Source organism: Oreochromis niloticus, unplaced genomic scaffold (assembly GCF_001858045.2).
Source record: "Oreochromis niloticus isolate F11D_XX unplaced genomic scaffold, O_niloticus_UMD_NMBU tig00000606_pilon, whole genome shotgun sequence".
In the NCBI taxonomy this organism is placed as follows: Eukaryota; Metazoa; Chordata; class Actinopteri; order Cichliformes; family Cichlidae; genus Oreochromis; species Oreochromis niloticus.
Window position 1 is genome coordinate 309,778 of NW_020327195.1, and position 26,920 is coordinate 336,697.

The following is a 26,920-nucleotide window of genomic DNA, read 5'->3' on the forward strand; positions in this document are numbered from 1 at the left end:
GGGTTTGCCTGTTGTTCCTCTCCCTGAAGCGCTCAAAGTGTCAGCACTTAATTACAGACCTTTAGCTGCTGTCACTCACCGCACTCAAGAAATCACACTCACTCTCTCCGGCAATCACACTTAACAGATGTTCCTGTTTCTCTTCAAGGCACCTGACACACCCTTAGTTTTGGGATTCCCCTGGCTCCAGCGACACAAATCACAGATTGATTGGGCCAAGGGATGTATCGTGGGGTGGAGCACCCATTGCCATGAGCAGTGTTTACACTCTGCGGTGCCGGGTTGCCTGTCAGACGATCCTGCGGGGCCGCCCACTCGCCCCGACTTGTCAACCGTGCCCATCGAATATCATGAAATAGGTCGAGTCTTTAGCAAAGATGGGGCCCAATCGCTGCCCCCCATCGTCCATACGACTGCGGGATTGATTTGCTCCCAATCGCCCCCTTGCCCACTAGCCGACTCTACAGTATCTCGAAACCTGAGTGCGAGTCTATGGAGCGCTACATTACGGACTCCCTAGAGGCGGGCATCATCCGTCCCTCCACCTCTCTCTTGGGCGCAGGCTTCTTTTTTGTTAAAAAGAAAGATAAGAACCTACGCCCCTGCATTGAGTATCGGGGACTAAAAAAATCACTATCAAGAATAAATATCCTCTACCTCTGCTCGCCTCAGCTTTTGAACTCCTTCAAGGGGCCACCCATTTCACCAAACTTGATCTCCGCAATGCTTATCACCTGGTCCGCATCCACGAGGGGGACAAGTGGAAGACGGCCTTCAACACCCTCTGGGCCACTTCGAGTACCTGGTAATGCCGTTCGGACTCACTAACGCCCCTGCCGTTTTCCAAGCCCTGGTAAATGATGTTCTACGAGATTTTTTGAACCACTTCGTGTTTGTTTACCTTGACGACATTCTGATTTTCTCCAGATCCAGAGCTGAGCATATTAAGCATGTGAGACTGGTGTTGAGCCGCCTGCTGGAGAATCGGCTGTTTTGTAAAGCGGAGAAATGTGAGTTTCATGCCCCAACTGTCTCTTTTCTGGGTTTCATCATTGAACAGGGCTGGTTGCGAGCGGACCCGGCTAAGGTCAAAGCTGTTTTGGAGTGGCCTGTGTCCGGCACCCGGAGGAAGTTGCAAAGTTTTCTGGGATTCAGCAACTTCTACAGAAATTTCATCCGGGACTTCAGTAAGGTAGCATTGCCTCTCACACAACCCACATCGCCCAAACAGCCGTACCTGTGGTCTCCAGCAGCTCAGCGAGAATTCGACCGTCTCAAGAGAATGTTCGCCTCGGCCCCCATCCTGGCCCAGGCTGACCTCGCCCTGCCGTTCGTGGTGGAAGTGGACGCTTCTGATTCAGGAGTTGGGGCGGTTCTCTCTCAGCGCAAGGAAGGTAAATTACACCCCTGTGCCTTTTTCTCCCGTCGTCTCACTCAGGCCGAAAGGAATTATGACGTGGGCGACCGTGACCTTCTTGCCATCAAGTTGGCGCTGGAGGAGTGGCGGCACTGGTTGGAGGGGAGCGAACATCCTGTTGTCGTGTGGACGGACCACAAGAACCTCGCCTACCTCCAAGCGGCTAAGCGCCTGAACGCCCAACAGGCCAGGTGGGCACTGTTTTTTGCACGGTTTCACCTAACAATTACCTACAGGCCCAGGTCCCGGAACATGAAACCAGACGCCTTGTCGCGCCAGTTCGCGCCAGACACTGACCCTGAGGAGAAGGAGAGGCCCATTCTGCCGGCCTCGTGCATTGTGGGGACCCTCACCTGGGAGATTCAAATCAAATTCAAATTCAAATTTTATTTGTCACATACACAGTCATACACAGTACGATATGCTTATACAACTGCTCGTGACCTAAAGAAAAAAAGAAAGGGCTATGAATAAGATAGGAAATAAATATGAAAATTAAAAAGGGTAAATTTAACTAGGAAGGAATAAAATAATATATATATATATGAGTTTGTTGAAAATAAAATATCTGTGAAACACAAATTAGAATGAAGGGCAAATTTAACTGGGAAAGAATAGGATAAAATATATATGAATTAAAGTTTAAAATAAAATAACTGTACAGCAAAATACACAATACACAGTATAGAAATATATAAGAATGTATTAAGAAATATAAATATATATAAAATAACAGCAGCATTTTACAAGTATTAAATGGAAATGAAGAAATATAAAGTCCAGTGTTGTGCAAACCACATTGTAGGTGTCTTGTGCAGTGCAAATATGCTTAAAGTTATTAAGTGTAAACAAAGTCCAGACTGTCCAGTGTGTGTGTAAGAACCATATGTGTGGGTCCGTTCTATGTGGTGGTGTGATTGAGAGACCGTATTGCCTGCGGGAAGAAGCTCCTCCTCAGTCTCTCTGTGTTGGTCTTCAGGGAGCGGAATCGCTTCCCTGACCTCAGCAGAGAGAACAGTCCGTTGTTGGGATGGCTGAGGTCCTTCACGATCTTCCTGGCCTTGGTCCAGCACCGCCTGCTGTAGATTGAGTGCAGGTCAGGGAGCTCGGAGCGGATGGTGCGCTCAGCTGATCGCACAACCCTCTGTAGAGTTCGTCTGTCCTGCATGGTGCTGTTCCCAAACCAGGTTAAGATGTTTCCCGTCAGGATGCTCTCTATGGTGCACGAGTAAAAGTTCCTGAGCACCTCGGAGGGCAGTCGGAAGTCTCTCAAGCGTCTGAGGTGGTAGAGACGCTGTCGGGCATTTTTCACTAAGGTGTTGATATGACAGGACCATGACAGGTCCTGCGTGATGTGAACTCCGAGGTATTTGAAGCTGTCCACTCTCTCCACTGGGCACTCGTTGATGACGGGGGTCTGGTAGCTCCTCTCCTGCTTAGTACTGAAGTCCACTATCAACTCCTTTGTTTTACTGACGTTTAGAAGGAGGTTGTTCCTCTGGCACCAGGTCTCCAGATTCCTAACCTCCTTCAAGTAGGCCGTCTCGTTGTTGTCAGAGATCAGGCCCACCACGACGGTGTCGTCAACAAACTTGATGATGGTGGTGGAGCTGGTAGTGGCCACACAGTCATATGTGTACAAAGAGTACAGCAGGGGGCTCATAACACACCCCTGGGGGGCTCCAGTGCTGAGAGTGGTGGAGGCTGAGACATGTCTGCCCATCCTTACTGCCTGTGGTCTGCCAGTTAGGAAGTTGGAGATCCACTGACGCATGGATGAGCTGAGTCCCAGGTGCTCCAGTTTGGTGGTGAGTGTGGAGGGAATTATGGTATCAAATGCAGAGCTGTAGTCGACGAAGAGCAGTTTAACATAATTCCCCCTTCTAGTGTCCAGGTGAGTGAGTGATGTGTGGAGGAGATGAGAGATGGCATCGTCTGTGGAACGATTTGGACGGTAAGCGAACTGTAGTGGGTCCAGTGTGTCTGGTAGTGAAGAAATGATGAAGTCTCTGACCAGGCGTTCAAAGCACTTCATCACTACTGAGGTGAGGGCTACAGGGCGATAGTCATTGAGAGAAGCAGGGTGGGGTTTCTTCGGGACAGGAACAATGATGGACTCCTTGAAGCATGTGGGGATCACCGACTGAGATAAAGAGATGTTGAATATCTCAGTGAACACAGGTGCTAGCTGGTATGTGCAGTCTCTGAGGATACGACCTGGGATGCCGTCTGGTCCTGCTGCTTTCCTGGTGTTCACTCTTTTGAAGGCTCTCCTCACGTCATGCTCAGAGATGACGAGCATGCTCCCGGTGTTGGCAGTATCTTCCTGTCTGCAGCCGTTAGCACCGCTAGCGCTAGCATCGTTGGAGTCCTTAGCTGCAGCCTCAAAGCGAGCGTAGAAAGTGTTCAGCTCGTCTGCTAGAGTCGCATCCGCGTTCGTCAAACCGCCTGTTGGTGCTTTATAATCCATTATTGTCTTTAGTCCCATAGCACTGCTTCGCCTCTTTTACCGCCTTCCGCACGTCATAAGACGCGGCTTTGTACGGGTCCATGTCCCCCATCGCGAGTCCCGTGTTGTAGGCAGCGGTGCGGGATCTCAGAGCGTCACGGATGGTTTTATCCACCCACGGCTTCTGGTTGGAAAACGTTGTGATAGTCTTTGTCTCCACGGTATCATCCACTAGTTTCCCGATGAATCCCACCACCGCTTCCGTAAACACGTTGACGTCATCATCTGAGCTGTTTCTGAACATCTCCCAGTCTGCGCCGTCGAGTGCGTCCTGTAACGCGGCCACCGATTGGTCCGTCCAGCACGCGACCTTCCTCTGAACCGGAACTTCCTGTTTCAGCCTTTGTTTGTATTTTGGCATGAGGAAGATGGCAGCATGATCAGATTTGCCAAACGGAGGGCGAGATTGTGCCTTGTAGCCGTCCTTGACCATAGTGTAGCAGTGGTCCAGTGTCCTTTCACCTCTGGTGGGGCAGGTGATATGTTGATGAAAGTTCGACGCAGCGCGTTTGAGTTTGGCACTATTAAAGTCCCCCTTCACAATAAGCATGGCATCCCGGTGTTGTGTCTGATGCCGGGTGAGAGCCTCATGCAGCTCACATAAGGCAGTGTCCGTGTCCGCTTGTGGTGGAATATAAACAGCACTTATAATGACCGATGTAAACTCTCGAGGTAGATAAAATGGACGACACATGATGGACCGTAGTTCCAGATTTGGTGTGCAGGAGCGTGTGAGAGGAACAACGTTCGCACTGTTGCACCAATTGTTGTTCACCATTAAACACACGCCGCCTCCCCTTGACTTCCCCGAGTCCTGTGTCCTGTCCATTCGGTGAACAGAGAAGAACTCGGCCGGCTGGATGGCGTGGTCCGGCACCGCTGGGTTCAGCCATGTCTTGGTGAAGCAGAGGAGATTGCAGTCCCGAATGTCTCTCTGGAACCTTATCCTGGCCCTGAGGTCATCAAGCTTGTTCTCCAGTGACTGGACATTGGCGAGCAGGATGCTAGGCAGAGGTGTGCGGTGTGCACGAGCTCTCAGCCTGTTCCTGACGCCGGCTCGTTTCCCTCGAGGCCGCCACTTCGCGTCGCGTCCTTTGTTCTCCCTCAAGATCTCACTCGGCCAGCTCGGATCCAGAGTTAAAAACTTCGACTTGTGAGTACATTGTATACCAATAGAAACAAGAGTGTCACTGTCATACCTAATGTACCCAATGGTGATGAATTTGACGATTTAAGAACGCTGAAAACTAACTTAAAACAAAAATGAAGAAAAGGTGGTCGGAGCAGTCGTGACGGCAGCTGAGAGAGAGATAGATAGAGAGGGTGGTCCGAGATGCTCAGCGACAAGAGCCCGACCCCGGCACCGGTCCAGCAGGTAGACTGTATGTTCCCTCGGCGGTCAGGTGTAAGGTCATACACTGGGCACACACCGCACGGTTTACCTGCCATCCCCGCAGGAACCGAACTGTCACCTTTTTACAAAGACTGTTTTGGTGGCCCTCTCTCTCTCAGGACGTCCGGGAGTATGTGGCCGCATGTCCTGTGTGCGCCCGAAATAAGACGTCCAACTCCCCTCCATTGGGACTCCTTAGACCACTGCCTGTCCCCAGCCGGCCGTGGTCGCACGTCGCTCCGGACTTCATCACTGGCCTTCCTCCGTCCTCTGGTAAAACTGTTATACTCACCATCATTCACCGTTTTTCTAAGGCTGCCCATTTTGTTGCCCTTACCAAACTTCCCACCGCTCTAGAAACTGCCCAGCTCTTAACCCAGCATGTTTTTCGCCTTCACGGCATTCCTCTGGACGTTGTTTCTGACCGTGGGCCCCAGTTCACTTCTCGGGTGTGGAAGATGTTTTGTGCCGAGCTGGGGGTCCAGGTCAGCCTTTCTTCTGGATTCCACCCGCAGACTAATGGGTAAACAGAGCGAGCAAACCAGGAGCTGGAGGCCATGCTGCGCTGCGTCGTTTCCTCCAAGCAGTCATCATGGAGTGAGCAGTTGGCATGGGCCGAATACGCCCATAACTCCAGCACGTCTGCCACTACAGGTGTCTCTCCATTCGAAGCGTCCCTGGGGTATCAACCCCCACTCCTCTCCATCACAGAGGGAGAAGTGGCGCTGTTGACAGATCTGGCGGGCGACTGAATTTGACTCTGAATTTGGACAATAATAACCGGACAATAATAACGGACAATGTAACTTATTTTATCCAATAAATAAACATTGTAAAATTCTAGTTTTTTTGTATATATGTATACCCCCACCCCCAACAGCCCTTTTGAATGTCTCCTAATTCTGAGGTCTCAAGGTTGGCAAGTATGTGCTAGGCTTTGGCCCACATCAGTCTAAAATTGTATGTAACCATGAATAACATGTTGCCATGTCCACCAGGAGAGACTGGACAGTATAGATGTAAAACAAACATGCCAGCAGTTTATCTCAGTTAATGAGAGGAGAAGGCTTGTGTTTGGCTCCTTCACATAGTGGACATTGGAGTTGTTGTGTGGGACACCAGTAGTCCATGTCTGTTGCTGTAACAGTAGTTCATGTTTAGAATAACAAATCCCAGCTCACTGATTTGATCGGGGCAATAGTGCCTAAAATGTTGCATAATCTTGCTGAGAGATCTTTTACTTTGTGGTAATCTTAGATGAGTAGTTTTATGGACAAAAACCAGCAGGTCATTCAGTGTTCCCTTAGTCCTAATGTATAAGAGATGTTGGTGTACTATAACTGAAGTAATGTTGTTAAGTCCTTAAAGTCATATTCTTTTATTGTCATGACTGTATTTGAAGCTATTTTTATTTTTGTATGACACCTGATTTATATGGAATATGGCTGAAGTAAACTAAAGTCTAAAATCAGTCATTTGTTGTTTAATAGTAATTAATAGTAGTAATTTAACATTATATAATTCACATATAAAACTATGAATTGTATTTTTTAATGGTTTGAAAGCATGTAGAATAGCATATGTAGGCAAGTATATTTGTCCTTTTTTTATCAAGAAGCAAAGACAAAAAGGGAAGAAAAAAAAAGAAACAGGGCAGGTTTCGGTGGTTGAATCATTCGTCCCCACCAATGCCAAAACCAAATCTATGCCCTTGCTTAGCATTGCTGACAATGTTTTCACGGCTCATTAACTTAAAGCTGTCAGTTGCACACACCAGTCTCACTTGGTTCTCAGGTTAAACTGGTTCAACAAACAGAAGATGGTGACACTGAACTAGCTCTTCTTGTTCCCTAACTGCCACAGCATTTTTAAGAAGGGTGGTATTTAGAGGAAATTATAAACCAATGTGTCTGACTGAATAGTTTCATTGAGGAGCACCGAGCTTCATCATATTTTATTTTTTTAACACACACAGAGAGTCTCATGGTCTAAAACTACCTCCTCCCATGAATTTATACTCTAAGGCTGCGTTCACACCGAACGCGATAGACGCGGGCGAAAACGCCCCAAATGCCCCTAATTTCACGCGTGCACATTCACACCTCAACACGTGTCCAACAAAAATCCATCGCGCCCCAAAATTGCAGCGTCTCACGCGCTTGAAGCGGAAATGTGGGAGGAATGTGGGAGGGAGTTGTGCCAGACGGTATCTTTGCTACATGGCAGCTGTCGAGTTAGCGCTTGAAGAGAGAGTTTCCCTCCTCTATTTATTGTGGAAAGCAGAGCAGTGGCGTTAAGGACGTCCTCGCCGTACCTGGGTCCATCAGGTCCTCCAGAGGCGTGAGCAGTTTGGTGAGTTTCACCACTTGCTCCAGGAGCTGCGCCTGGATGGCGATGATGACAGCGATATCACTGTCTTTCACTCGCCCAGTTTGAGGACCTGCTGTCCCGCATCGGTCCCAGAATCGCCCCCCTAGACACCAACTACAGGCGCTCAATCCCACCTGCAGCGCGCCTGTCCATCTGCCCGAGGTTAGTAAAAGTGTTTAATACGGTCGTCCTTTATTGATACCTGTGCTAATATATGCTAAACTATGGTTTGTACACTGCTAACGTGGATGTGCTATGCTAACAGTGAATGCAGTCGTGTTTACTGATAGCAAACTGTTACCGAGATGACTGTTTATAATATTTAGTGATACTCAAAAGGTCTCATCAAGTCCCGATTTAATTCAATTTATGTTATCAGTGTTTGCAATGATAGCATTAAAACAAAACAAACTGACTTTTATATTATATCTAATATATATTATGTAATTATCCTTAAAAAATGTTTTATGTAATATTTAAGTTTTGTAATATAAATCTGACATCACAAAAGTATTTTCGAATATGAATAATATATTTTGTAACTGGACAATTCTGTCCAGGTTCCTTGCCACCAGGGACTCCTTCAGGACCATCGCGTTCAGTTTCAGAGTCGGTGTGTCCACGGTGTGTCAGACCACCCCCCAGGTAGTGAGGGAATTCTGGGACTGTCTAGTGGACGACTTCATGGCTGTGCCTTCACCTAGAGACTGGCGGCCCATCACAGAGCGCTGGAACTTCCCTCTCTGCTGTGGAGCTCTGGATGGGAAGCAGGTCCAGACAAAGGCACCCCATATATCATATAGGAGACACACACATTGATATACACTAAATATTTATTTCATTTATTTTTTTGTGATGTCCGAATTTGTGCACCAGCTTGATTTTGTTTAATCAATTATTGCACACTTTTTGTAAATCTAGTACACTTCTTTTCACTTCTCAAATATCACTGTGTGTGTCTCCTGTATGATGTTTAACTGACATTTTTTATTGTAACAACCAACGATTTATACAGGAACATACTGGCTATTAACAAGGTTGCCCAAACTTGAAACATGAAATAAATTCTGCAATGTGTCAAGTCGTGTGCCAACATTTGCTGTGTAGTAGAACCGAGACATTAATCATTCTAAAAATTTATTTGAAAAAATATTAAAATTCTCAAACGGAAAAACATTAAACATAAAATAAGTATTCACAGAGAGACTGGAATAAAAAGGACCCAGCTGCTCTCCAGAGCAGGAACAAGGCTGAGGAGGAAATCCTCCATTGGAGACTGGTGTGGCCTCTTCATGGACTCCAGGATGGCCAGCTCCACCACTGATGGACCGTCCTGGGACCCGTCCCTCATCTGCCTCGTAGCTGTCCTCCTCTGTGGACCTGTAAAACACAGCACAAAAAACAAAGAAATGAGAAGTCTGCCATAGATTTTAATTTCAACATCGAAAAAAACCCCAGGATATAATCAGATTGGTTGTAGATATTTAGTAAAGGTGAACATAAGGGAATCCCGCCGAGTAAAAAGCTATCAGTGCTTGCTGTACATCTGATGCTACAATTACATACCTGTGGGTGCAGCAGCAGGAGCTCAGGGACTGGGGAGCAAGGAGAAGCAACAGGGATGCTCTGCTGCAGAATCAGCTGGTTCTATCAAGACAATATTTAATGTTAACAGGTTGAATACAATAATCATAGAGAAAGTATATACAGTTGTCTCTCATTTATTGCAGCAGGAGTTCTCAGAATAACTAGCCCCTCACCATACACTTTATACACTGTTTTTCCCCTCACACATGAACATTAGTCACTGTTCTCACAGGCTGATTGTCACAGTGCAAACCTTTGTAGATTGCAAAACGTCAAAGTATTATTATGCCGCGTTTTGTCTCATCTGCCTGCCACTTTCATGCGCCTTTTTCCCTCGCGGTGCAGGTGTGTATTTCCGAATGAGGGTCATAGTTATGGGTGTTTTTGTGCTGTTTTTGCTATTGGATGTGATGGTTATCAAAACCAAGCATGATGAATTTGACAAGCGCAGGAGACACAACACGGAGGAGATTTGTCAATCAGGCTGCAGAATGCAATGCTGTACTGTGCAATAGAAAAAATCAGCGAAAAAGCGAGGCAGTGATGGATGAACAGCAGGACCACTGTGTGCTGTTTATTAATAAACAAAATAAATCTCTATATGACAACATGAGAAAAGCAGAACGGTATTTGTACATCAGTTGCTAGCTTTTGCGCGGCTTCATCAGGTCAGTCTAAAAATTAAAAAGAAGAATGAATGAACTTACCAGGTTGCCCGATCTCCTCACTTATGTGCCTCCGAGCTCGGTCCTTTTTATTCCTGTCTCGGTAGAAGTGGCAGCTAGCATCATACAGCTCTGGATGATTAGCCACGGCACTAATGAACTTTTCCGCCACACTGAATGAAGGATGAAGGGCTTTGGCTGAATCTGCCCCCTTGACCTTGGTCAGAGCCTAGTCACCAGGCTCCTGATTGGTTGTCGCGGCGCGGTTTGACGCCGGAGTTCAGATTTTCCAACTGAGCGGTTGGCGCAATATGCGCGAGTGCACAAAATGCAACACAGAATCTGACACGTGTGGTTTTCTTCCCGAGTCAAATGCGCCCCACGCGCTACACTGACGCGCGTTTCAGGCATTTTCGCAAAGCAAATCTGCAAATCTGTGTGTGTGTGTGTATGTGTGTGTGTGTGTGTGTGTGTGCGTATGTGTGTGTGCGCCCGCGCGTGTGTGTGTGTGTGTGACAGAGAGAGAGAACATAAAAGATCATCGTGCATAAGCACAGAACCACATGGTCATGCTTCCAGCTGTTCCAGCTGCAGTAAGTTTTCAGTGTTTTTAAATAGATGAGTTGCTCTAATGTAAAAGGTCAATGACATGAGAGTGAATATACAACATAACTTTATTGATAGAATAAGCTTAACTTAAACTTAAAATAAACTTCTCTCCCAGCACTGGTGGAGCAGGTGTAGTTGCTGCTGACAGCCATTGTTGGTTTTCTCAGAGACAGGCAGAGGTCTGAAGTGTTGAGAGCATCAGCTCTCATCGATGTGCGCCGCTGTAACACTGCTTTTGTCCTCTGAGATCACAGGTATGAAATCCGAGTACTGACAGGGCAGCAGGACAGATCTTTCCCCTCATTCACTTCCATGAGCACAGCCAAGGCATGCTGGGAAACTGAGGACACACCAACAGATGTAGAAATGACCTGCATGCTGTGGGTTTGTCTCAGAGTCCTCACAGGTGACACATTAGCTGCAGAAACCCAAGCCAGGTTTCTGAATACTGACACATGGACTCTTCCCATCCAGAGGGAGGATTTAGTCGCACTTTATAATAACTACACAATAGTGAGCATTAGCATGTAGTTTATTAATGGAACCAGACCCAAACTGTTCCTTTTATACTTTCAGGACCTCCAAGTCTGCACTTGTGTTTATTATCAGTTGGAGCCCCTCCTCATTCTTCTTCTTCTTCTTTGGTGCAAACCTGTAAATTTTGGGGTAACCCTTTGGCCCCGCCCCTTTTCTACAATCCCCCTGTGGGAGAGGTCGGTGTCATTTCTTTCCCAACACTGTACAACACACATATAATGTATATTTAGCCACCCTGATGTTTCTGATTGTGTTTTTAGTTCAATCATTGTCATAAATGTGTCTTTGCTAGATGCTGTAAATGTGTAGTACGTGTGTGCCACAGATGTGTTACAGGCACAGTCTATGCTAGCATGAATAGATCATTCTTGCTAGCTTGGAAGTTATGGTGGGTGGAGCTAACCCTCTTCCCTACTGTTAGCATTTGGTTGTAGCAGCTGCAGCGAGCAAGTTAATGACTTGGAGCTCTTTGTTTCTTTGACCTTTCATTGTCAGACACAATGTAGGAACACGCCGGTTACATTAAGACAGATTTAAAAGATCTGGATCAATAAGTTCAGAACATCATCAGTGACAGCAGTTTATATGTCTAAAGTATTACATCACAGACAGACCAGTTATTTAGGAGCTGTTATGGTTGTAAATTATTCAATTCAATTCAATTCAATTTTATTTATATAGCGCCAAATCACAACAAAAGTCGCCTCAAGGCGCTTTATATTGTACAGTAGATAGCACAATAATAAATACAGAGAAAAACCCAACAATCATATGACCCCCTATGAGCAAGCACTTTGGCGACAGTGGGAAGGAAAAACTCCCTTTTAACAGGAAGAAACCTCCGGCAGAACCAGGCTCAGGGAGGGGCGGGGCCATCTGCTGCGACCGGTTGGGGTGAGAGAAGGAAAACAGGATAAAGACATGCTGTGGAAGAGAGACAGAGGTTAATAACAGATATGATTCGATGCAGAGAGGTCTATTAACACATAGTGAGTGAGAAAGGTGACTGGAAAGGAAAAACTCAATGCATCATGGGAATCCCCGGCAGCCTACGTCTATTGCAGCATAACTAAGGGAGGATTCAGGGTCACCTGGTCCAGCCCTCTTAAAAATAAACTCAGTTTGTAGCTCTGAGCGTTCTGATGGAATGAACTCTTATTTTGAAAGAGAGCACGTACAAGAAGCGCCTAGTTTAAATCCTTGTGCTGATACATTTGTTCCAGCAGAAAGAGATTACTCTGGTATAAATTCTGCATCTGAATCACAAGTAATCATACCTATACAAAGTCAAAACCAATATAAGGTGGATGATTCAGCTCAAGTGACGCATCAAACACAGCCTCAGTCTCCTACTTTGACTGAGAATTGCACGAAGGAGATTGTCAATATTATGCAAAAACAAAATTACATCACTAGTTTGCTTGTAAAACAAAATTTGTCTTCTGTCCTCCCAGCCAGAAACATCCGTGTGTTTGATGGAGACCCTTTACAGTACAGATCATTTATGAATGCCTTTGAAAATGTAGTGGAAGCTAAAACTAATAACTGGAGCGACTGTTTGCATTTTTTAGAGCTGCTCACTAGGGGGCAGCCTAAAGACTTGGTGCATAGTTGTCAGCATTTACCTCCTGAGCAGGACTATTCCACAGCCAAAGATCTTCTTGAAGAACATTTTGGGAATGAAAATAAAATTCAATTCAATTCAATTCAATTTTATTTATATAGCGCCAAATCACAACAAAAGTCGCCTCAAGGCGCTTTATATTGCACAATAGATCGCACAATAGTAAATACAGAGAAAAACCCAACAATCATATGACCCCCTATGAGCAAGCACTTCGGCGACAGTGGGAAGGAAAAACTCCCTTTTAACAGGAAGAAACCTCCGGCAGAACCAGGCTCAGGGAGGGGCGGGGCCATCTGCTGCGACCGGTTGGGGTGAGAGAAGGAAAACAGGATAAAGACATGCTGTGGAAGAGAGACAGAGATTAATAACAGATATGATTCAGTGCAGAGAGGTCTATTAACACATAGTGAGTGAGAAAGGTGACTGGAAAGGAAAAACTCAGTGCATCATGGGAATCCCCGGCAGCCTACGTCTATTGCAGCATAACTAAGGGAGGATTCAGGGTCACCTGGTCCAGCCCTAACTATATGCTTTAGCAAAAAGGAAAGTTTTAAGCCTAATCTTGAAAGTAGAGACAGTGTCTGTCTCCCGAATCCAAACTGGAAGCTGGTTCCACAGAAGAGGGGCCTGAAAACTGAAGGCTCTCCCTCCCATTCTACTTTTAAATACTCTAGGAACAACAAGTAGGCCTGCAGAGCGAGAGCGAAGTGCTCTAATGGGGTGATATGGTACTACAAGGTCATTAAGATAAGATGGGGCCTGATTATTTAAGACCTTGTATGTGAGGAGCAGGATTTTGAATTCAATTCTGGATTTAACAGGAAGCCAATGAAGGGAAGCCAAAACAGGAGAAACATGCTCTCTCTTTCTAGTCTCTGTCAGTACTCTTGCTGCAGCATTTGGGATTAGCTGAAGACTTTTCAGTGAAGTTTTAGGACATCCTGATAATAGTGAATTACAGTAGTCCAGCCTGGAAGTAATGAAGGCATGAACTAGTTTTTCAGCATCACTCTGAGACAGGATATTTCTAATTTTAGAGATGTTGCGCAAATGGAAGAAAGCAGTCTTACATATTTGTTTAATATGTGCATTGAAGGACATGTCCTGGTCAAAAATGACTCCAAGGTTCCTCACAGCATTACTGGAGGCCAAGGTAATGCCATCCAGAGTAAGAATCTGCTTAGATTGGATGGATAGAGGATAGATAGAGCTGCGTGTCATCTGCATAGCAGTGAAAATTTATTCTATGTCTTCTAATGATGCTGCCTAGGGGAAGCATGTATAATGTAAATAGAATTGGTCCTAGGACTGAACCCTGTGCAACACCATAACTGACCTCAGTGGGTGAAGAGGACTCTCCATTTACTTGAACAAATTGGAGTCTGTTAGATAGATATGATACAAACCACTGCAGTGCAGTACCTGTAATACCTACAGCATGTTCTAATCGCTCTAATAGGATACTATGGTCAACAGTATCGAACGCTGCACTAAGGTCTAGCAGGACAAGCACAGAGATGAGTCCACTGTCAGAGGCCATAAGAAGATCATTTGTAACCTTCACTAAAGCTGTTTCTGTGCTGTGATGAGCTCTGAAACCTGACTGAAACTCTTCAAATAAGCCATTCCTCTGCAGATGATCTGTTAGCTGTTTGACAGCTACTCTTTCAAGGATGTTTGATAAGAAAGGAAGGTTGGAGATTGGCCTATAATTAGCTAAGACAGCTGGGTCTAGAGATGCTTTTTGAGTAAAGGTTTAACTACAGCCACCTTGAAGGCCTGTGGTACATAGCCGATTATTAGAGATAGGTTGATCACATTTAAGATTGAAGAATTAATTAATGGCAGGACTTCTTTGAGCAGTTTTGTAGGAATGGGGTCTAAAAGACACGTTGATGGTTTGGAGGAAGTAATTATTGAAGTTAACTCAGAAAGATCAATTGGAGAAAAAGAGTCTAACTTAACATCAATGGTACTAAAAGTAGCTGTAGATAATATTACATCTGTGGGATGATTATTGGTAATTTTTTCTCTAATGATAAAAATTTTATTTGTGAAGAAGTTCATGAAGTCATTACTAGTTAACGTTAAAGGGATGGTTGGCTCAACAGTGCTCTGACTTTTTGTCAGCCTGGCTACAGTGCTGAAGAGAAACCTGGGGTTGTTCTTATTTTCTTCAATCAGTGACGAATAGTAAGATGTTCTGGCTTTGCGGAGGGCTTTCTTATAAAGCAGCAAACTATTTCTCCAGGCTAAATGATGATCCTCTAAATTTGTGACACGCCATTTCCTCTCCAGCTTACGAGTCATCCGCTTTAGGCTACGTGTTTGAGAATTATACCACGGAGTCAGGTACTTCTGATTTGAGACCTTAGTTTTCACAGGAGCTACAGTATCCAGAGTCGTACGTAGTGAGGAGGTAAAATTATTAACAAGATAATCGACCTCTGTTGGAGTAGCGTTCAGATAGCTGCTCTGCTCTATGTTGGTACAGGGCATTGAAGATGATAACAGTGGGTGGATTATATTCTTAAACTTAGTTACAGCACTTTCAGAAAGACATCTACTGTGATAAAGTCTAGGGATGGGTACCGGAGTCCGGTGCCATGATAGCACCGGTTCTGACATAAACGGTAGTAACCAAATCTGTCCTTTTTTTTTCCTGAGCTGTGATGACTTTAGATTTTAGCCAATCATTTTACGTTTCCGAGGATAGTAGGCGGGCCCAGGTACGTACGTTCTTTTAGAGCAGAGCTACAGATTAAAAATGCCCAAGGCGAAGCGGTCAAAAGTCTGGCTGTACTTCACAGCAAAAGATGCAAACTCAGCTGCCTGCAACAAGTGCTTTAAGCTGATACTGTGATACTGTCAAAGGAGGTAACACCTCGAATCCGATGAAACACCTGGCGACGCATAGCGTTTTTTTTAAAAGCCGAGAAATGCGCCGTGTTTGATAGCTTGCTGCGGGACCTCACACCGAGCACATCTACTGCGGGTGTGGTGCCTGTTATCGGACCCGGAGTTAGCAACATCCCCCAAAAACCCGAAGAGGAGAGTCCTGGCCCCTAGCCCTGCCAGTGTAGCAGAAATGATGAGGATGATGATGGCAGCAACAGCCGTTCTTCTCTGCGTGAGTAGCTTAATGTTTTTTCGTGTGTAATTTACGTTGAGTAGGCTAACCACGTTATTAAATTAATGCATGTAAGGTGAACTAGCAAACATAATCATAGCTACATGCGGCTGTCTTCTTGTTTGATGGCAGATGCTCCCTTCACCCTGGCCAAAAAGGCTCAAATGACCAAAGAAAAAGTGGAAAACAGCTAAACATGAGAGGTTTTTGGACAAAGTTTGTGTTTTTTCCATTGTTTAAGCACTGCTTCCAGCCATGAGTGATACCATATATGCCCTATAGCTGCAGAAAAGGCTAACATTGTTATCTTTTTACAAAAAACAGCTAAACATGAGAGGTTTTTGGACCAATTTTGTGTTCTCCATTCTTTAAGCACCGGTTTGAGCACTGTTTATGCACCGGCACCGTTTCAATAATACCAGTTTGGCACCGGTATTGGATAAAACCTAAACGATACCCATCCCTAATAAAGTCTACTCTCCACTGCTGTGTAATCAATTATTGTAAATGTAAATGTTATCAGGAAATGATCAGACAGCAGAGGGTTTTCAGGAAACACTGTTAAATGTTCAGTTTCTATGCCATATGTTAAAACAAGATCTAGAGTGTGATTAAAGTGGTGGGTGGGTTCTTTTACATTCTGAGAGAAGCCAATTGAGTCTAATAACAGATTAAATGCGATGTTGAGGCTGTTATTTTTAGCATCTACATGGATGTTAAAATCACCCACAATAATTATTTTGTCAGAGCTGAGCACTAAATCAGATAAAAAGTCTGAGAAATCAGAGAGAAACTCTGTGTAAGGCCCAGGTGGACGATAGATGATAACAAGTAAGACTGGTTTCTGAGTTTTACAGCTGGGGTGGACGAGGCTAAGCATCAGGCTTTCAAATGAATTAAAAGTCTGTCTGGGTCTTTCGTTAATTAATAGACTGGTGTGAGAAACATTTTAGTAATTTGCGGTATTTTTTGTTTATTATTAACAGGAACACAGTTAAAAGTATTTGCATTGTTGGGATTGTCTAAATGATTAGTAGGAACTACTTCTTCCACCTGTCACAGTAATGTGTGAAATACAGCTGTGAAAATGCTTCACAGCTGACATGTGCTCGCTCACTCAGGTGATGATCATAAGCGAGTCATGTGTGAAGATATTTCAGCTCCACAAACTGCCAAGATGCTAGTTGTGAGAAATGTGGCAGGGGTCACAACCTCATCCAACACAAATGAAAGTGAATATTAACATGGAGTAGTGCTGCAGGCAGGTACTATCCCTGTATAGAGGGAGGAAATATGGAGCTGGCAAACTTTGTAAAGTGACTTAAATCCAGGCTCCGGGTTTTTCTGTCTGTTTAAATGATGGGAATTCACTGCATCTTTAAAACTACAAATCCCATTTGTTCAAATTGTAGAGCATTTAAAATTGACTATAGACTAGCTATTTTAAAAATATACAGTGTACTGGGAGTAAAACAGCAGCCTTTGGCTTTAAGCAACAAAAATACAATTTAAAATATTTAATATAGGAAAGAGAGAGAAAATAACATCATCCATCCATCCATTTTCTTCCTCTTATCCAGTGCCGGGTCATGGGGGCAGCAGCCCAAGCAGAGAAGCTTGGGCAGCTTTCTGTTGTTGGAAATTGGAAGAACAGGCCATCTTAAAAATCACTGCATTGTAGTTTTATTCAGGCCCCTTCAATCTGTGACCGCTGTTGCTTTGCATGCTACTATTACAAAAGTCACAAATATTACTGTATGTGTGTTTTATTGGGTAATAAACCAAAAGAACAGAATCTACCAGCACCTCACTGATTTTGCTTAAAAACAACAAAAAAAGCAATAAAGCTCTGATTTGTTTTGTTGATCTTGTCTCCCTTCCCGCTTGATTTCAGACTGAGTGGCTGTAACCTGTCAGACAGAAGCTGTGAAGCTCTGTCCTCAGTCCTGAGCTCCCAGTCCTCTACTCTGAGAGAGCTGGATCTGGGTAACAACAACCTGCAGGATTCAGGAGTGAAGCTTCTGTCTGCTGAAGAGTCAATACTGCAAACTGGAAACGCTGAGGTCAGATCAAGCGATATCGATTTTTTTTTTTCATCAGTTAACGTCATTTAATCAATTTAATTTGGAAAAAATTAACATTGTGTGTATGTTTTGTTTTTTTAATGAATCCATCTAAGTCACAGTAAACTGCCATATTTGTCTTTTGTAACATAGGCAATAAGGATTCCAGCATGTCCTGAAACAGTGTTGAAATATTGTTAATGTAGTAGCTTCTCATGGCACCATGAATATACTTTAACACAAGTGTTTCATGTCTTCTTGTCATAATTTTGTCAGACTGAGTGGCTGTAACCTGTCAGAGAGAAGCTGTGAAGCTCTGTCCTCAGTGCTGAGCTCCCAGTCCTCTAGTCTGAGAGAGTTGGACCTGGGTGGTAACAACCTGCAGGATTCAGGACTGAAGCTTCTATTTTCTGCAGTGGAGAGTCCAAAGTGTACAATTCTCAGGTCAGGATTCAGTGTTTTCTGATGATGATTTAAAACCTGAGTCAGGTCGATGAATGGCTTACTCATTTACAACAGACATGATTTGTCAAATCACCTTAAATCTAACCCAAAGCTCCTGTGTTTTACTACTTTGATTTTGTAGTAAAACACAGGACTTCTTAATATTTATCTAAGAGAACATATACGTTCAAATTTCAGCACAAAAATATTAATCAGATTTTTTCCCTGGATCATGTGTGTACCCTCCTGGTTGGAGCTCTAGCAGCCTGTATCAGTGAATGTGACTTTAAATGAAATTGCTGCCCCTGTCAGGAAGAGGTCTGAGCGACAAACAAAACAGCAAATATGAGCACTGCATGTGTCTGAGACGACACAGATGCACACCTGAATGAGACACTAACTTTGTCTCTGAGAGACAACTTTTATTATTAAATACACTTCATTTCTCGTCTGTGTAGAGAATGTAGAGTTTGACATGCTAATATTACAAAATGCAAAATCACACTGAGTCACAAAGAAAGTGTTTTGGAGTATTTATGATTCAGCTGATGAAATTGTTCAAATAAACCAGTAATTTACACAGAAACAGTGAAACAAGTGAAATTTTTTGGTGGACTTAAGCTTGTCCTGGTACACCTGTAGACCCCAGCTTCTATGGACCATGTGCTTAAGTTCTGTGCTGCTCTGATTTATTGCCCGTGCTGTCTTTCAGTTCAGCTTTGTCGAGCCTCTGGTACGATATTTGATGTCAGACACTTTTTTTACATGACCTGTGTAAAAACAAAACAGTAAACACATTAAGCTGAAGTAAGATGAACCATTTGAAGATGCTCTGCTGCTCTTTTATAATAGAATATATCAGGAAGCTGGAAAGAACTGTGAAAGCAGGGAAATACCCCCACTAAGACCACAGGTTATAGGCCTACAGCTCTAACATCTCATCCAGGGAAAGTCATGGAAAAAATGACAGTGGACAGACTGATGAATGTGACTTAAAGAAGGCAGCTGTTTGCACCTTCTCAGCAGGGGGAGGAACACCATGGACCCAGCAGTTAGAGTCAGAGATAAGGAAAGCTCAGTGCATTAGGAGATGAGGTGTGGTTTGTATTAGCCAACTTAAATGATGAAAATGAATGAGCTGTTCCTGGTTAATATTCTGTGTTTGCTCACAGTATCACAGACCCAGGCCTAATCTGTAATCTGTTAACACGTCCAAAATCTCCTCATTCATTGGTGGATAATCCACTAACATGTTTTAATGCACAAGGTCATGTGATTTCTGTGTGCCGATAACATCCAGTCTGTTCTGTGTGGAAATAAAATAACTCAATGAAACCAGACGAGGTCATTTCTGGAGAAGTTGTGGTGGATTGTTGCTCCTGTCGGACTCGTCTGTGTCGCTGCTGCTGATACAAAGTTGGAGGTAAACTGGTCGGCTAAAAAAGCTGAAGGGAGATGCCTCATAAACAAGTGAACGCCACTTTATTATATGAGGTGCCGTAAAGGGACATTATTACTGAAATGCTCTCACACACACTACTGAAATTTCAGCTCTCACACACACTACTGAAACGCTCTCACACACACTACTGAAATGAGTGAAGCAGCTGCATTACTTAACAATATATAAGCCTCAGCATCAGTCAAAATTTAGAATAGCAGACGGCATTATGCTGGTTAAGTTTTTTTGGCATATGTGCTTTTTGTCTTTTTTAGCAAAGAAAAAATATCTTAAAATCATTAATAAAACCAGGGAGAGAAGGCTTAGCATTCCTCCATTTAGCACAGTCGATATGATATTTACTCAAAAGTATGATGATGACACCCAATGCTAGATGATCCATATAAAAAAATTTATGATGTAATTCAAATAGTGGCAAATCATTAATATTTAGGGAAATCCATTTTTTTAAGTTGCACCATATGCATTGTGTGATAGGGCATAGAAAAAAGATGTTCTAGGGTTTCATTTTCATCAGTACAAAAAGAACATTGATCCACCTCAAAACCAAATCTCTTTTTTAGTAATTCTGCCACAGGATTAATTTTGTTTATTACTTTAAGTGTGTTTCTTCAACTTTAGGTAGAATAGGCTATTTCATAAATTTTTAGTATGCTTTATCCAGTATATGAAATAACTACATTAGAACCATGCAATGTAACCATTCTGTTGTAACTATGAAATATTTTGTCTTTGAAGAAACTACTAATAAATCTATTATTGCATTTTTATCAAACAGCTGACATTGCCCTAGCAATAAATTTGGGAGCGCTGATGGGAACTTCTTGTATATCATAACATTTTTAATCAAATGAAGCAGAGGCAGTGGGACCAGTTCACAAAATTTGTTATATTCTCTTTGAGAACAGTTTAGACAATATTTTTCTGAGATGTTTCAATGTAATGGGTTTTATTCCTCCAAAACAAACTTAAAATACCTGTGTTAGCCTTATTAATGTTTTTAGAGGAGATATATAGAGAGTGACAAAGATAAATCAATTTGGAGATGCCTTCAGCTTTAGATAGGATGTTTCTGCCAAAAATAGTGAGGTCTCTGGTTAACCACTGGCTAAGTGATTTCTTCATCTCCATGATACAGTTAGAAATATCAGTGTCTTCTCTGCTAATTGTTTTTTTTTTTTAGATATTATCAGCCCTATATATTTAACTTTAGGTTCAACTCTAACCAAAGCTATTGAGGAGTCAGAGCTTGTATGAATCGGGAGTAGTTCACGTCTTTTGATACTGAGAGATAAACGAGAAGCTTTAGAGAAAATTTAGTTTTCTCGACCATGTATTTCTCTTTAAAAAAAATAGATGTATCATCTGCGAATTGACTTATTTTGAAGTCTTTATTAAAAATTGATATTCCTTGTATGTCGTTAGAAATTTTTAATTAATTGTGTTAACAACTGAGTTGCCAATATAAAAAGCTTAGGGGAAACAGGACATACTTGCCGAATTCCCTCTTGCACCTTGAATCCATTACTTGATTCAAGGAAGCTAAAATATTGTTAAGTAATGCGGCTGCTTCACTTAAGCTACAAGCACAGCCGTTCCCAACTCCCAGGTCCTGGACCTGGGAGTTGGGGTACCGGGTTAGGGGTACCAAACGAAACTTGTGATTTGTTTGGTACCGGGTCGCAAAAGTTGAGGCTTGAGTTTAAAATTTATTGTTTTCAGGGTATTTATCGTTTTTTTTTTAGTTTTTTTTTTTTTTTAATATCATTTATATTGTTTCCTTGGGTCTTTTCCCGTGTGTTATAATTAAATCTTCTTTTTTTGGAAGTGGTACTGGTTTTATTTTATTGTATTTATCCAAGACAACTTAAAGGCCGGTCCATGAAATTATTGTCGGCCATAAATGGTACGTGGCGCAAAAACGGTTGGGGACCGTTGTACTGGCAGGTTGTTGAGTAGACATCCTTGTAGTGTTTTGCAATATACCACTTTTTCCATCAGTTTCCTTGTCAGGAAACAACTTCCTGTTCAGCGGAAATGCCTCTGGTTTCAGTGGAGTGTGAGAGCTAAAATTTCAGTAGTGTGTGTGAGAGCGTTTCAGTAATAATGTCCCTTACGGCACCTCATATTATTAGGTCACAGGTGTACTGTACCTGAGACAGTGGTCACTGTGTACCTAACAAAGTGTCAGCCATGTTAAATGTGTTTCCAAGAGGAGAAAAGCAGCTGGCAGCAAAGACAGGGAGGTGTCCTTTCCACCTAAACAGGAGAGGAATATAAAGATGATGAAGGTCACAGTTTGAATCAGTCATATTTCATTCAATACAGTGATGTACTGATCTAGGATCAGTCCAATCATCAGCAGGTTGATCCACGGATGGATTGAAGTGTATTTGTGAAAATGTTGGACTGTTCCTTTATCATTGTGTAACAGTGTGTGTATGAGAGCCATGTAATGTCCATGTGTGCATGCTGACTGTGCTGACCCCTCCTCCTTTCAGGGTGGAGCCTGCTGGAGTCCGATGGTTGAGACCAGGTCTGAGGAAGTGTAAGTGTGTTTTTAATGGGATTCATGACAACAAAGCAGCACACATTCAACCATCTTCATCATGTCAGGAGTCATCATCAAAGTGTCAATCAATGAACAGATGATGGATCAATAACTGCAGCTGGATTGTGTTTGTTCTCTCCATCAGATTCCTGTCAACTCACAATCGACACAAACACAGTACACACAAAGCTCCAACTGTCTGACAACAACAGGAAGGTGACACATGTGGAGGAGGTTCAGTCATATCCTGATCATCCAGACAGATTTGATGTTCCTCAGCTGCTGTGTAGAAATGGTCTGACTGGTCGCTGTTACTGGGAGGTCGAGTGGAGAGGAAGAGTTTATATATCAGTGAGTTACAGAAGCATCAGAAGGAAAGGAGGCGGTTATGACTGTTTGTTTGGACACAATGATCAGTCCTGGAGTCTGGAATGCTCTGATGATGGTCCTCGTTCTGTCTGGCACAATAACAGAGCTACATCCATCTCCTCCTCCTCCTCCTCCTCCTCTGTCACTAACAGAGCAGCAGTGTATGTGGACTGTCCTGCTGGCACTCTGTCCTTCTACAGAGTCTCCTCTGACACTCTGATCCACCTCCACACCTTCAACACCACATTCACTCAAACTCTTTATCCTGGGTTTAGGTTCAGGTATCCTGGTGCCTCAGTGTCCCTGTGCTGAGTTGAGTGTAAAATGTGTTCCTGTCCACACAGCAGAATGAGTCTATTGCTGACAGTGATGTACAAACAGAGTGAGCATTTCTGAGGCCCAAAATAAACTGAGTAGTTCACAGAATGAACACTGTGAGCTCAGCTCCTTCATCATTAGTATGGATTATATATGTATATGTATTATATTAGTATCATATATATCAGGTGCTGCTGGTTTCAGTCATTGGGCAAATGTGCTGTTTGTAAGGTTGTAAAGCTGCAGTCAGCTGAGACTGAAGAAGTCACCTGATCAGTGAGCAAACGTGAAAACGTCCAGATGAACAGAATCAAGCTTTTGGGATCAGCCAGCAATGCAGCATCATTGTTGTTCAGGTTCAGAGGTTTGCAGGAATGAACTGATGACCAGAAACAGCTGCAGAGTCCAATCAAATACCAGCTGGAGTTCAGCTGCATTTGAAGAAGTCAAAGAAAAGTAAGGATGGCAAAGGGCGATGTTTTCTTCCAAAGAACTGAAAACATGGTCGACGCCTCATTAGAAGAATCATCTGGACATTTGTGAGGAACTCTAACCAAGAAAGCAACACAAGAAAGCAACGTCACACAGATCCAACAGACAGTTTCCACGACTGGAAGTGTTGAGTGTAAAAATGCTACATTGCATTATTGCATCCTCTCACCACAGGAGGCGCTGTTGGCACCACTGATTCCTGATCATCTCTGATGATCTGATTGATCCTGTGAATAACGGGACTCACTGAACTCTGTGACACAGTGAAGATTACAGAGTTTAACATCTGACTGACGTCACACAGACAGAAGGATGAACCAGTGAGGCACAGAACATAGTTACTTGGTATTACCCAACCAGCTTTCTCCACCAAACCTTCACTGTTTGCTGTGTGTTTGTTAGCGCAGTCGCTGGTGCCAGGATTATTGATCCAGGACTAATACCAGCATTGGGATCAATACTACACAATCACATGTGTCCACGTGATGGATTTGACCAGCTTTATTCATTAATGATCAATCAACTTATTTACTGCATCTGAGTCCAGCTTCATTTAAATGATCCAACCATGAAAATGACATCAGTCCTACAGAAGCACTTAATGCTAACAGGAAGTAATTTATTAAGGTGGAATAACACAGAGAGACACAACCACTCACAGTTAACCTGACCCCACTAACTGCATGTGTTTGGACTGTGGGAGGAAGCCGGAGTACCGGAGAGGACGCACACAAACACGGGAGAACATGAAGCACTGAAACAAAGATGGTGGATTTGACCTCAGGACCAGGCGCGTCATTTCCAGGGGGGTTACGGGGGTCACGACCCCCAATAATCAGATCCAGCCAATATAATTTCATCATTCCAGTTTATAAAATTATGAATTATCTTGATTTTCTTTAATCGTTTCAATTATTATCACAAAATAGTTTCATGTTTAATCATCTAGTAATGTAACCCCGCCTCCTTCGCTGCATACTTGGTATTACCCAACCAGCTTTCTCTACCAAACCTTCACTGTTTGCTGTATGTTTGTTAGCGCAGTCGCTGGTGCCAGAGACTGCCAGTGACTTCAGTCTGAGGGTTTGAAGTTTCCATGTCTGTGTGATGTGTGGTGTGAAGGCTGCTGGTTAAACTGGGACTCACTGTTTAAAGCACTGAGTGCTCATAGGGAGATGCTCCATGAGTCCCAGTACAGACTACAAACATGGTGGAAACTTAGCTTTGATATCCACACACTCTGCACGTCTGTGAGTAACTGTGATGAAGATGTGCAGAGATCTGTGTACAAACAGGAGAAAGACTGTAAAGACTCTGTGCTTCTAACAGCCTCTGTTAACATATGTGAGGCTGTTTGTTGTTGTTGCCATGGAGCTTTTCACTGTTTGGGTCAGCAGGTCATGTGATCAGGTTTGTTCTGCTCGACGATGGTTCAGTGTCAGGGTTTGTTTGCATTCATCAATAAATATCTAAATAAATCAAAGACTCCATGTTTGTTCTTTCATCATGTGACCTCTGCTCATCCATCTCTGTGTGTATCAGGATACATTTAGTTCATAATACACAGAAAAATCAGAGTTATTACCTGTAATAAATGTGAAAGATTCCTGCAGTGATAACCAGGCAGGACTGAAACACATCACAGCTGTCACCACGGTAACAGCACCGTCCATCCACAGGTGAGGGGAGGAGCCAAAAGAGGGACTTTCACCATTTTATACTAAAAACACTCGACTAATGTTTCTAATATGAAACAAATAAGCCCACATTAATGTGAGCATTTATTAAATAATAATAATAATGATTTCCTCCTGATCTCATTTCCACAGCAGAGAAAACTGTGGTGTATATTGAGGTGGAGGGTGTGGTCTATGGCTCAGGTGTAGAGTGAGGGTGGGGTGCACCACAGCAGCATGCTGGGACTGCTGAGGGTGGAGGAGGGAGTAATGATGACATCAGAGCTGCAGCAAAGCAGTCAGCAGCACAGAGACCAGTGAACACACAGTCTGTTCATCTTTGCATAGATACAATATATAGCACAATATTGAATGACAGAGACACGCTGTGTGAGCTTCCACAGATACACTGACGTCAGTATCCAGAGTCCTCCTGCTGCTCCCCCCTCAGAGCCCCGTGATCAGCACCAACACATTCAGTTAGATGACAGAGTCCAGCTGCAGCTAGAATCAGCTCTGTGAACAACAGCACAGCGTCAGTGTTTCACACTCAGTGAAAGGAGGAAACACCAGAAGAACACCATGTGTGCTACGTTTCCCAGGACAGACTACAAACTGCACAAATACAGAGCAGCACGTGGAAGGACCTGGAGCTGCATTTAAAGAGAAAAGACAGCGTGATGTCCTGTATGGACAGGTGGAAGGAACCAAGTCCTCAGCTGAAACACTCGTGTTTGTCCACAGACAGGAAACACAGCAGGAAACAAAGAAGCTCATGGATAACACACTTCCTGTCAGTCAGAATGAGGCTGGAGCCAAACACAGAAAGGTGTTTTTGTCCAGATGAGCCCAGAGAAGAAACACGACTGTTCACAGACATCAGAAGCTCAGAGAGGTGAAACATGAGGTTGGAGTCCTCGTCAGCATCCAGAAGAGCTGCTGTGAAACCCTGAGTACTCATGACAGACTCTGATGGCACAAACACATCATGATTCAAACAGAAAGACAAACATGGAGCTCCTGATCCTCCTGCATGAGAACAAGCTGACATGAGCGCTGTGTCTGAGAGTGTCTCCCTGTCACAGTGACAAGAACACAGCTGCTGCTCACAGTCATTAAACTGACCTGAGGTCAGCTGCTAGGACGTCTCTGTGCTCCTTACATATGAACCATGTGACCTCACATCAGTGCTGTGGATGACTGTAGTCATAGAAGAGTAGAGCTGTAGCAGGTGGTGTGAGGAGGAGGAGGAGGTGGTGTATTCTAGTTAACGCAGTACTGAAACACTCCAGCAGAGGGCGCTGTTAAGTCCTTATTGTAACACAGTTACTGTGTGCAGTTATACTTCATACATAATCTGCACTTATTTCCATCAGACATGCTGTCAGTAAATGATTGTTTCTATTGATTCTACTTCCTGTTGACTAGTTTGATGACAGTGAAACAATCACAGCTGATTGTGTGATGATGTAAACTGTCACTGTTACATTCAGTGTGTGTGACATCATGTTAGTGCAGCTGATAACAGCTGGTTATGATGCTGTTAGAAACACATGAACGTGTCCATAGATCAGTGTGTGTTTAACATGAGAGCTTCAGCCCTGCTGATGTGTTCAATAAAGACATGCAGGAAAACTGATGAGACTCTGAAATAACTCTTTATATTTATAATGTAACTCTGCATCAAAAGAACAACAAAGG

General features: G+C 43.5%; 1 long non-coding RNA gene across 1 annotated transcript; it reads left to right on the plus strand.

Annotated features, from left to right (window-relative positions):
- The first annotated feature begins 17,873 nt into the window (after positions 1 to 17,873).
- Positions 17,874 to 22,359, plus strand: LOC109201647 (uncharacterized). Its single transcript, XR_002061710.1, has 3 exons — positions 17,874 to 17,907; positions 18,184 to 18,351; positions 22,315 to 22,359. It is a non-coding gene; the product is annotated as an uncharacterized LOC109201647 (long non-coding RNA).
- Positions 22,360 to 26,920: the final 4,561 nt, after the last annotated feature.